This window comes from Castanea sativa, chromosome 1, assembly GCF_040712315.1.
Source record: "Castanea sativa cultivar Marrone di Chiusa Pesio chromosome 1, ASM4071231v1".
NCBI lineage: Eukaryota > Viridiplantae > Streptophyta > Magnoliopsida > Fagales > Fagaceae > Castanea > Castanea sativa.
The window spans coordinates 13,502,317-13,514,394 of record NC_134013.1 but is presented as its reverse complement, the minus strand read 5'-3'; positions in this window follow the sequence as shown (position 1 = coordinate 13,514,394).

The window sequence follows — 12,078 nt, the reverse complement described above, 5'->3', positions numbered from 1 at the left end:
CTACCGCCATACTCTTCAAAAGTGGATCCCCATCAACATTACACAACTGTTGCAATTGATCTTCAATACTAATTAGCTCATGGAAGTATGTATTAGAAGTGACAAACAAGGACCTAGAAAATCTAAGTGTAGCCTCATAAAATATGCCAAAAATTTCATGAAGGTCTTAACATTTTCCCAATCAAAATAGTTAGGAGGACCAATGGGCTTTTTCCCATTCCCATCTGATTCACAAAAATAAAGTTTGTAATGCCCATCCTCCTTTTCCAACCTATCAAATACTCTCACAAATTTCAAAGCACAATTTATCATGAGATAAGCGGAATTCCACCTTGTTGGCACACCAAGGGACAACAAGCATTTGGCTTTGATTTTCTCATTTTCAACACATTCTTGAAACTTCTCAAACCTTGCGGGAAAGGCTCTCACATATCGCACCGCATTCCTAACTTTGGCAATTGATTTATAAATGGACTTCAACCCACTTTGCAGTATCAAATTCAAGATATGTGTACAACAACGCATATGCATGAACTCACCACCCAATATGCTACTATCTCTTTCTTTTGTTTACTTCTTCATATAATCTATTGCCACATCATTAGAACTAGCATTGTCCGCAGTGATTGTAAACAATCGGTCTATACCCCACTTCAACAAACATGACTCAATCGCTCTACCTATGGTGTCCCCTTTGTGATTAGCTATAGGGCAAAAGTTCAAGATTTTCTTTTGGTAAGTCCAATCCCCATCAATGAAGTGTGCAGTGACTACCATGTAGTTCAAGTTTTGTATGGATGTCCAAGTATCCGTTGTCACACAAACTCATTGCCCAACAAAAGCCCCTCTCAAAATATCCACCTCACTAGAATAAATTTTCATACAAGCCCTTGCAATGGTAGTGCGATGGGAATAGGAAACCTAGGCTCAACTATTTCCATATATTCTTGAAAGCCTTGACGCTCCACAAATTTAAAAGGCAATTCATCAATGATGATCATCCTTGTCCTCTCTTCACTATAGTTTGCAACCACTAACACATTTAAACCACTTTCCCCTTCTCTCTTTGCTTGAAAAGACAAAGTTTTTTGCTTATCATCACGGGAAAAATGCCACTTCTTACACACCTTCATGTGTTGCAACATGCTCGAAGTACCATTTTTCTTACCATGACATTTATATTGATTTTTACAATACTTGCATTGAGACTTAGGATTTTTGGGATCAAAAGCAGCCAACTTAATGAAGTGTTGCCATACTATAGACGGGTCCTTACCACCTTATTTAGGTGATAGTTGGGGAAGTGATGCACCAAGAACAATTGGTGCTGTAGGTTCAAGTGGGTTAGGATTAGCATTACCAAGACTAGAAGGAGGTGGGTTAGGGTCCCCAAGTGCAACAAATCCAGGTGGAGCATCGACATCCATCTAATAAAAAAAATTCAACCAACAAAAAAACAAAGTTTTTACAACAATATCAGATTATAATTTTTCCAGCAAATGCAGTATCAAATAGCTCACTCTCAATCAATGAATGTCACAATCAGATTCAATAATAGCAATAACAGACTAACAATCATTAATCATTACTCAACAATTCATGTCACTAATATTAACAACAATTCAGAACTAGAGAATTAGCTTTTATTTTATATTTATGTTGAATAAATATAAAATAAAAGCTAATTTTATATGTAATTATATATAAACTTAAAGTAGTTGTTACTAAGTACTAAAAATTTAAAATCATAATGTTGAATGTAGTGAGTGTTTAGTGATTACCTCTCGGTGAATGATTGAAAGCGTGAACTCTCTAAATCTCGTCTCCCTCAAAAATTAAAATGCTGAAGAAAAAAAAAACGTTAGTGCTTACTACTTAGTAGACTGTGACAAATAAATGCTGAGAAATTGATAACAACTAAATTGACAAACATTATAACTGACAAGCATTAGTTATAAGCATTAAGCAAGAGAGCATTATAAAACTACATGGTATAATATAACTAAACTGACTAAATAAATAAATAACTAAAAACTAACTAAATTAATTAATTAAAAACTAACTAAATAAATTAATTGCATGGTATCATATAAATTAACCAAACTCAATGTGTGTCCAGCCAAGAGGAATCATATAAAGTATAGTCCCCACTTCTTATCCAATATCCAAATTCCAAAAGAGAACACACTCTCTAGTCTCTTCTCAGAATCTCAAAGCAACATTCTCTGCTTTGTACAAACGTTAATGGCAGATTCTCTAACTCACAACTTCCCTACTGAACAACAACAACTCACACACACGCCTTCGTCTAATCTTAGAACCTACAAGGCTACAACTACAAACACAATCTCTCTCACTCCGTTTCCATTAAAACCAAAAGAAAGGGGCTGATGGCTTACCGTGGTTTGTCGCGGGCCTGCGGTGAGCTGTTGTTGCTGTTGCGAGGCGTGACTCAGGCTGGCGAGACCGCGAGAGGCTAAAGGCGAATGGCGAGAGCGAGAGAGAGAGAGTTAAGGGTCCCCAGGTGTGAATAGAATGAATTTATAGTAAGGTATGTCTAAAAACCTACATAAAACAGTGTCGTTTTGTGTGTTTTTTTTTATATTTTATAATAACCCAATACGACGACGTTTTAGTAAAAAAATTTAAAATAGATATACACCTAAACGACGCCGTATCCCTGATCTGAAAATATTTCCCTATTTCTGTTTGTATCGGTTCGGTTCGGCTCTACTCGGTGCGTGCTTTGCGTCTTCGATGTCCTCACCGCACCGACATCGGAGCTCCGTTCGCGTTCCGATCACCGGCATCGGATTCGTTAGTTGGTGCCAATGGCGGTGCGGGAGTGTCGATGTCGATCGGTGTTGTTGGCTCCGGTGATGGTTTGCACACTCCTAGTTATGCCCTATACCAGCAGTTCTCAAAGCGCTAGCATAGGTAGAGCCTATTGTGGCGTTTTAAAAGCGCTGGTATAAGCCTTTTTAATTATATTCATTGAGGACCTATACCAGCGCTTTTGAGAATGCTAGAATAGATACTGCCTATGCTAGCGCTTTCAAAAGCACTGGTATAGGTTGTATTCATATTTCCATGAATACCCTATAGGAGCAGTTATAAAATCGCTGGTATAAATATACCTATACTAGCGCTTTTTAATAAAATAAAATAAAATAAATCGCCGGTATAGACCTTGAAATTTGTCGGTACAAGTTTTCAAAGCTGTTGGTCAGGACTATCTTGACACAAGTAAAAGCACCAGAATAGGGTCTGAAAAGCGCTGGGACCTATCCGGCGCTTTTGAAAAGTGCTGGTACAGGTCCGGTGACCTTATATTGACTGTCACTACGCGGCGGTTGCAAGCGCCGGGATAGGTATTTTTTGCCTCTTTCGGCGCTTTTTGGGACTATCCCAGCGCTTTTGCAAATGCTAGAATAACCCCATTTTTTTGTAGTGCCAATGGAAAAACCAAAATTGCCCCAACCTTACCCTTCGAATCACATTCCCATAAATCCATATATTAATCTACATGGACTTGGGCCACGTATGAGAGAATAATATATGATACAATATATGTGTAACGAGCCAAAGAGAGTCGGGCGTTGCTTTGCATTAGACTTGTAGATTTTTTTGCAAAGGGCAAAATTTAGGTACAGTACTTTAAGTATAGTTCCTTAGGTTTCCTTTTTAAATTTAAGTCACGTGTCCACTAAAGTTAACTCAACAAACGACGTTTAAACTTTAAAGCAATAACTCAACCAATGTTATGCTCTAAAGTGGTCAAGCTTTTACTATCACACCTCAAAAGAAGAGAAAGTGCAATAAACTCATTCAGAAGAAGGAAAGATCAAAAAAGTAAATAGACCCATCACCTATCAATATCATTCATGTGAGCCATGAGTCATGAGCTCAGTCTCTAAGGTAACGCAACTTGTGATAAAAATCAGGTGGCTTCAAACGCTTTCACTTTCATTTTCCCAAGAAACAAACAAGTTCCAAACAAAAATTTTGGTTGAAACTCAACAAATTTTCGGCAAGATCCCTTCACAACCACACCTCATATTCATTCTGGCCACCATGTGAGGAGATAGATTGGTTTTCACCCACATGAAAACCCCATAATAGAAGCTTTAAGAGGGAACTAGCCTAAGAGAGAGATGAAGAAGACAGTGGGGCATGGCGGTTGCGTAAGGATTCAAGGTGGAACTTAATTTCCTTAATTCTAGTAAGAATTTTTGGTCCATGGCCTTGCCCCTTATTTCTTTCGATCTGTTGCTGGGTAAGCCATAAAAAGAGGAGAGGATTTGAAAAAAAAAAAAAAGCCAAAGAAATATTAAAAAGAACATAAAAGAAACTTGATGCCTCTAGAGGAGGAGACTTCAGTACAAGAAACTTGGTGGAAGAAGTTAACTGGGGAAAGCTCTGATACATGAAACTAAAATCATCAATTGCGGGCCAGTGAGGAAAAACACAAAAGCCAAAGCAACGAGACAACGCAGTTATCTTTTAACACCCGTTTGTTGAGTTTTCTTTATTGGACACATGGCTTAAATTTAAAGAGGGAACCTAAGGTACTGTACTTAAGTTTTGCCCTTTTGCAAAAATGACAATAGAAGTTTTGTTGTTTCAAGTTGTGGGGAATTGTGAATTAGAAAGTTTGGTTTGTTGGTGGTTGTGGGGAGGGGTGTAAACCTTTGGGTTGCTAGTGCGATGACCAAAGTTCTAATGGTCTTCGGTTGAAGAAGGCATAAAGAAAGAAGGAAGAGTGAGAGGGTGGCTAATAGAGTTATTTATTAGATTTTGTTTTTTTTTTTGGTAAATTGCAAATTACACCCCTAAAGTTTGGAAGTGATTAGATTTTACACTCTGAAGTTTCAGAATTTGGATTTTACCCTTTGAAGTTTTGTGATATTTAGATTTTACATTTTGACGTTTTAAAATTTGAATTTTACCCCCTATATTTTAGAAGTGTTTGGATTTTAGTCCTTAAAGTTTTGGGGTGTTTAGATTTTACACCCTAAAGTTTTTTGAATTTGGGGGTGTAAAATCCAAAAAACCCTAAACTTTAAGGGGGTAAAATCCAAGTTCTAAAATGTCAGGATGTAAAATCCAAACACCCCAAACTTTAGGGGGTAAAATCCATATTCTAAAATTTCATGGTGTAAAATCTAATCATCCCTAAACTTTAAGAGTGTAATATGTAAATTACTTTTTTTTTTCTTCCTTGTCCAAGCTTATGGGTGACATGGCTTATGGCGACACCTGACATTATACGATAACGTGTATTAATGAATAGGAACCCATTTGACACTTAACAATCAAACTACTAAGGGAGATAGACTATGGCCAACATGAAAACAAAACCAAACATAAAGGGCCAAATATTAAAACAATCCTAAACATCAATGGTCAAAAAGTATAATTTAATCATTAATTTTTATTATTCTAATTAGATCCAAATGGGCGGAGTAGAGAAGAAAAAGAAGAAGAAGCAAAGGCCCAAAGCAAATGATTATTCTAATTAGACCCAAATGGGCTAGAAAGAAAAAGAAAAAGAAAAAAAAAAGAAGCAAAGGCCCAAAGCAAAACTATTAGGTTTTACATGCGTCGTGATAGGAATAAATTGAAGTCCAACATGCGTCATGAAATAGGGTGGATGGAAAATTTGGAGAGAAAATGAGTTTTTGTGTTGTTTGGTTGGGAAGGGAGAAAGAAAACTTTTTTGTGGAGTCTAGACATTTTTCACCTGGGTCCACACAAAACTTTTCTCTCCAAAATGGAGAGAAAAGAGAGGTAAAAATGTTGAGGCATACAATGTGACGAAAATACCTTGATTTTTTATTGCCCTCACTTACCCCCTCTCACTTTCCCATCTCCTAACTTGATCATTAATCCTTATCTCATGAGCCTCTTCACAACAACGGTGAACTTAGCTTCTCTCTTTTTTTTTTTCTTTTTTTTTTTTTTGAGAATGTCTTCCCAACAAAGTTAACGCATGGTACAATTTTTGTTGCCCCATAAATTTTATATTATATATAATAATAAAGAAAAATAATATAAATTTATATGTATTTGTGTTCATTTATATATTATTTAATGAGTGTAAATAAATCTATTTCTTATATATTATGTAATAAGGACATAATAGTAATTTATATAAACTACATTTTCAATCCTTCCACTTTTCTTTCAATCAAACAAAAGAGTTTTTCTTTTCTTTTTTTTGTAGTAATCACTGTGGGGGGGGTAAAAAGATCCTGATGGGAATGTGGGCCTTTTGGGCCGTGTTAAGGAAGGCCGACCTGCTCCTGGGTTTAGAATTTGTTAGTACTATGGGTCGGCCCATACGCCAAGGGTCCGAGGATCCAGCCGAGGATGATTTTTCCCTTCGGACTGACACCGAAGAACCCGGGACTTCATGGTAAAGGTTAGGGAAGGACACGGACAAAACCAATGGTTAAAGGGGGTGAACCCTTGAATGTCCTAGAAGCACCGATGTTGGAAAAATGTCAAAGATAAAGGCTGCTACCTCCGCATTAAAGACCCTGCACCTACCACCCTGGCCGCATTAATGGGGAAGTGACACTTAAACAGTGGAAGGGAAACTTCTGGTTACTATTTAAAGGCACTAAGAAAAGAAATATCTAGGCTAAGGGGGAGTTGGGGCAACACGTGTACAAAGTATTAAAAAGAGGAGTATTTAAGGAGGAACCTAAAAGAGAAAAGGGGAGGGACTTTTTGTAACCTAAAAGGAAAAAGAAACAAAGAGAAAGATATAATGTAAGAACAACTCTCGGCTTACATCCGAGGAAGCTGATTTACAATATTCCTTGTTGTTTCCAAGTACTTGCAATCTTTAGTTTGTCATTTAATCCTCACACACTTCTAACCTGGGTTTCAAGCCCACACTCTACAAATCCATATTGTTTAAGGCTCATTGGGCCTGAGCCCATAACTGTTCTTGGGGCCAGGTGCAATTGTGCACTTACAATTGGCGCCGTCTGTGGGAATCTAGTCTAGAAGAGGTAGGGTTATTATGGCAGGCTTAGGCTCTCACCATGCAGAGTCACAAGGATCACAACCGGAAGATCATTTCGAACGTCTTGAACATCATAGGGATCGTGAGGGAAGCGTCCATACAGAATACCCAGGGGCTAGCCATACTCATGGTGGGGGTAGCACTACCCACGATGAGGGTTCTAAATCCATGCAGAAGGAAATCAATCGTTTGAAAAGGAAGTTACGCCGTGCTAAACGTAAGGTTTCCCCGTCCTCGTCTAGTTCTTCTTCGGAGAAGGATAGGGGAGTTGGCTACAGTTCAAGGTCGTGTTCCCCCACCAGCGCAACATCCTCCGGTGAGGAGGACGACCAGCCAACCCGCAGACGTAAGAAGCTTCATTCTAGGGGCTTAGGCAACGATACCATGAGTAGGGCGTTGCACCAACTCTCTAAATCTCCGTTTTCACTGAGGATTGAGAGGGGGAGGCTTCCCAGGAGGTTCACCCAGCCCACCTTTACCATCTATAATGGCCGGACTGATCCGGTGGAGCACGTGAGTCACTTCAACCAGAGGATGGCAGTGCACTCTCACAACGAGACTCTGATGTGTAAAGTCTTCCCCTCCAGCTTGGGACTTGTGGCTATGAGATGGTTTAACGGTCTCAAATCGGGGTCTGTAGGCTCGTTTGGGGAGCTAACTAGGGCATTCACTTCGCGGTTTATTACGTGTAGCAGAGTCCCTCGGCCATTGGACTCCCTGCTATCCATGGCCATGAAGGAAGGGGAGACACTGAAAGCATACTCCGACCGATACTGGGAGATGTTTAACGAAATAGATGGTGACTTTGATAAGGTGGCGCTTAATACCTTTAAGGTAGGTCTTCCTACTGACCCCAACCTAAGAAAGTCTTTGACGAAAAAGCCCGTCCGCAGCGTACGCCGCCTTATGGATCGTATTGATGAGTACAAGAGGGTAGAAGAAGACCAGCAGCAAGGAAAGGGAAAGGAAAAGGTTATCCCACAGGAGAGAAGGGATTTCAGGTCGGACAGATACCACAACAACAAACCGAGGAGGGATTACTTCGGGCAATCCGGCTCGGCAGCACCTCAGGCTGTAAATACTGTGTTCCGAGAACCAGTGCATCAGTTACTGGAGAAAGTTCGTAAAGAGCCCTTCTTCAGATGGCCAGGAAAGATGGCAGGGGACCCTGCGAAAAGAAACCAAAACCTCTTTTGTCAGTACCATCAGGATGTGGGCCACAATACTGAGAACTGTCGGACCCTCTGGAACCACTTGGAACAGCTTGTCAGTGAGGGAAAACTGAAGCAGCACCTGTGCTACCCTAATGGGCAGGGCAGTCAACCTGTTTCGAATAACCAGAGGAACAATTCATCTCGGCCTGCATTAGGAACAATTAATGTTATCTTAGCTGCGCCTGGTAGGACCGGCTCAGGTCCCACTAGAGTGATGGTGGTTTCCCATCCTCAGGTCAAGGATTTGGGTAGCAGGCCGAAGAGGTTGAAGGGCACCTTGCCCGTCCTAGGTTTCTCCGAGGAGGATAAGGTAGGGACTATTCAGCCCCATGATGATGCTCTTGTGGTCACCCTCAGGATAGGGAACTATGATGTGAGAAGGGTGATGATAGACCAGGGCAGCGGTGCAGATATCATGTACCCTGATCTATTCAAGGGGTTAATGTTGAGGTTGGAAGATCTTACTCCTTATGATTCGCCGCTCATAAGCTTTGAAGGGAGAGCCGTTGTGCCGAAGGGACAAATTCATTTGCCCGTTCGATCCGGCTCAGAAACGGTTGAGGTGGACTTTATTGTGGTTGACGCGTACTCTCCGTATACAGCCATCCTTGCCAGGTCATGGCTGCACGCTCTTGGAGCTGTCTCCTCTACCTTGCATGTTAAAGTTAAATTTCCCTCAGGGGAATGTGTTGAAGAGGTCCTCGGCAGCCAATCGGTGGCCAGGCAGTGCATATCGGCTGCTGTCCTGCATCAGACTGAGGCCGAATCTTCGGCCCTGGTCACTAAGGAATTATAGCAATTAACTGCTCCCGGTTCACCTGGGATGGTGACAGGGGACGAGACATATTGTGAGGGGTTGGAGAAGTTTCCAGTAGCCGATGACCCAGAGAGGTTCTTCCAAGTCGGTGTACTTTTGCCACACCAAGAGAAGATGGAACTGTTAGAATTCTTGAAGGACAATGTTGATGTTTTTGCGTGGGATCCTTATAAAGCTCCAGGCGTTGATCCGAGCTTCATTTTTCATCACTTAAATGTCAATCCAGCTATCGTTCCGAGAAGGCAGCCACCTCGGCGATCCTCCATGGAACATTCTGAGGCTGTGAAGGAAGAGGTTCTTAAGCTTAAAAGGGCTGGTGCTATCAAAGAGGTTTTCTACCCCGAGTGGTTGGCCCATATGGTTGTTGTGAAAAAGAAGAACGGAACGTAGAGGGTATGTGTGGACTTCACTGATCTGAACAAGGCCTGTCCTAAAGATTCGTTCCCAATGCCACGTATTGATCAACTGGTGGATGCCACTGTCGGACATCCTCGGATGAGTTTTTTGGACGCCTTCCAGGGTTACCACCAGATTCCCTTAGCATTAGAGGACCAGGAGAAAACTGCCTTCATTACACCGACGGGGAATTATCATTATAAGGTCATGCCATTCGGCTTAAAGAATGCTGGGGCTACCTATCAAAGAATGATGACCAGAATGTTCGAACAGCAAATGGGGAAAACCATTGAGGTATATGTTGACGATATGGTGGTGAAAAGCAAAGCAATACCCTCACACGTGAAAGATTTGGCCGACACTTTTCAGATATTGAGAAAGTACAAGTTGCGCCTCAATGCTTCAAAGTGCTCCTTCGGCGTGGGGTCGGGAAAGTTCTTGGGATATATGATTACTCATAGAGGCATAGAGATAAATCCGGTGCAGGTCAAGGCTATTCAGGACTTGCAATCTCCTCGGAACCCAAAAGAAATCCAGAAGTTAACGGGAATGATTGCTGCCTTGAATAGATTCATATCTCGGTCGGCTGACCGGTGTCGCCCTTTCTTCCAACTGTTGAATAAGTGGAAAGGGTTTCAATGGACTGAGGACTGCGAGTTAGCTTTTCAACGGCTCAAGAAATATCTTTCTCAGCCACCTATTCTGTCTCGTCCTGAGGCACATGAGATTTTGTTTGCTTACCTGGCAGTGGCCGTCCACGCGGTCAGCCTGGTCCTGATAAGAGATGATGACGGGGTGCAAAGACCGGTATATTATGTTAGTAAGTCTTTATGTGATGCCGAAGTGCGTTATCAACCTTTAGAGAAAGCGCTCATGGCCGTGGTTCACGCCACGCGAAAGCTTCCCCATTATTTTCAGTCTCACACGGTGGTTGTTCTGACTCAGTTGCCCCTCAAGGCAGTGCTGCGTAGCGCCGACTACTCAGGAAGGGTAGCAAAGTGGGGGACCATCCTAGGGGCTTTTGATGTTAAATACAAGCCTCGCACCTCGGTGAAGGGCCAGGTCCTCGCTGACCTGGTGGCGGAATTTGCCGAACCATTGCTGGAAGAAACTCTGAAAGAGGCCCACATGGGTGAAAAATCAGTTGAGGCAATCACAGTTGCGGTGTCTCCGATTTGGGAAGTGTATGTGGACGGGGCTGCTAATCAAAGAGGGTCTGGTATTGGACTCGTTCTAATGTCCCCTGAAGGAATTGTCTTTGAAAAATATTTAAGATTGGCCTTCTCGGCTAGTAACAACGAGGCCGAGTATGAAGCAGTCTTGGTAGGCATGCAGATGGTACGTAAGATGGGTGGTAAGGAAGTCCATGTCTTCTCGGACTCCCAACTGGTGGTCGGCCAGGTCATGGGGACCATGGAGGCTAGAGACCCCAGAATGCAGGAATATTTGGCCCAGATCAAACGTCAGCAAACTGAGTTTGGTTCCTTCGCCTTAACCCATATCTCTCGGAGCGGGAACACTCATGCAGACTCCTTAGCCACGCTGGCAACTACCTCGGCTCAAGGTTTACCTAGGGTTATCCTCGTTGAGGATTTACTAAAACCCTCGGTTGTCATTGCCGACGCACCCCGCGTCCATCTAATAAGGCCTGGACCTAGCTGGATGGACGCGATCGTATCCTTTCTTAAAAATGACCTCCTTCCCGAGGACAGGGCTGAAGCAGAAAAGATACGTCGAAAGGCGCCGCGTTTCTGGTTGTCCGAGGACCAGAAGCTATACAAACGATCCTTTTCAGGACCGTACTTGTTGTGTGTGCACCCTGAATCAACAGACGCATTACTGGAGGAACTGCATGAGGGAATTTGTGGGAGCCACACTGGGGGAAGGTCCTTAGCCCATAGAGCCCTGACTCAGGGCTATTGGTGGCCCAATATGCAGAGGGAGGCTCAAGACTATGCTAGAAAATGTGATCAATGTCAGAGGTTCGCCCCTAATATTCACCAACCTGGAGGGGTTCTCAACCCTCTCTCCAGTCCTTGGCCTTTCGCACAATGGGGCTTGGACATTGTAGGGCCATTTCCGAGGGCCGCTGGAAACAAAAGATGGCTTCTTGTGGGAACAGACTATTTCACCAAGTGGGTTGAGGCCGAGCCCTTGGCAAATATTAGAGATGTTGACTCCAAGAAGTTCGTCTGGAAAAACATCGTCACTAGATTCGGAATACCACACACACTCATCTCAGACAATGGTGTCCAATTCGATAGTAAGGCTTTTAGGAAGTATTGTGGTGACATGGGTATCATAAATAGATATTCCACCCCAGTTTATCCTCAAGGAAATGGACAAGCCGAGGCTGTTAACAAGGTCATAGTCAACGGGCTCAAGAAGAGGTTGGATGATGCGAAAGGTAGATGGGTAGAAGAGCTCCCTCATGTTCTGTGGACGTATCGGACTACACCGCGCAGGTCTACTGGAGAAACGCCATTCTCAATGACTTATGGAGCTGAGGCGGTGATACCACTGGAATCTGGTTTTCCTACCCTAAAGACGAGTTCTTTTAGCCCAGAGAATAATAAAGGACTCCTAGAAAAGGATCTTGATTTACTTGAGGAACG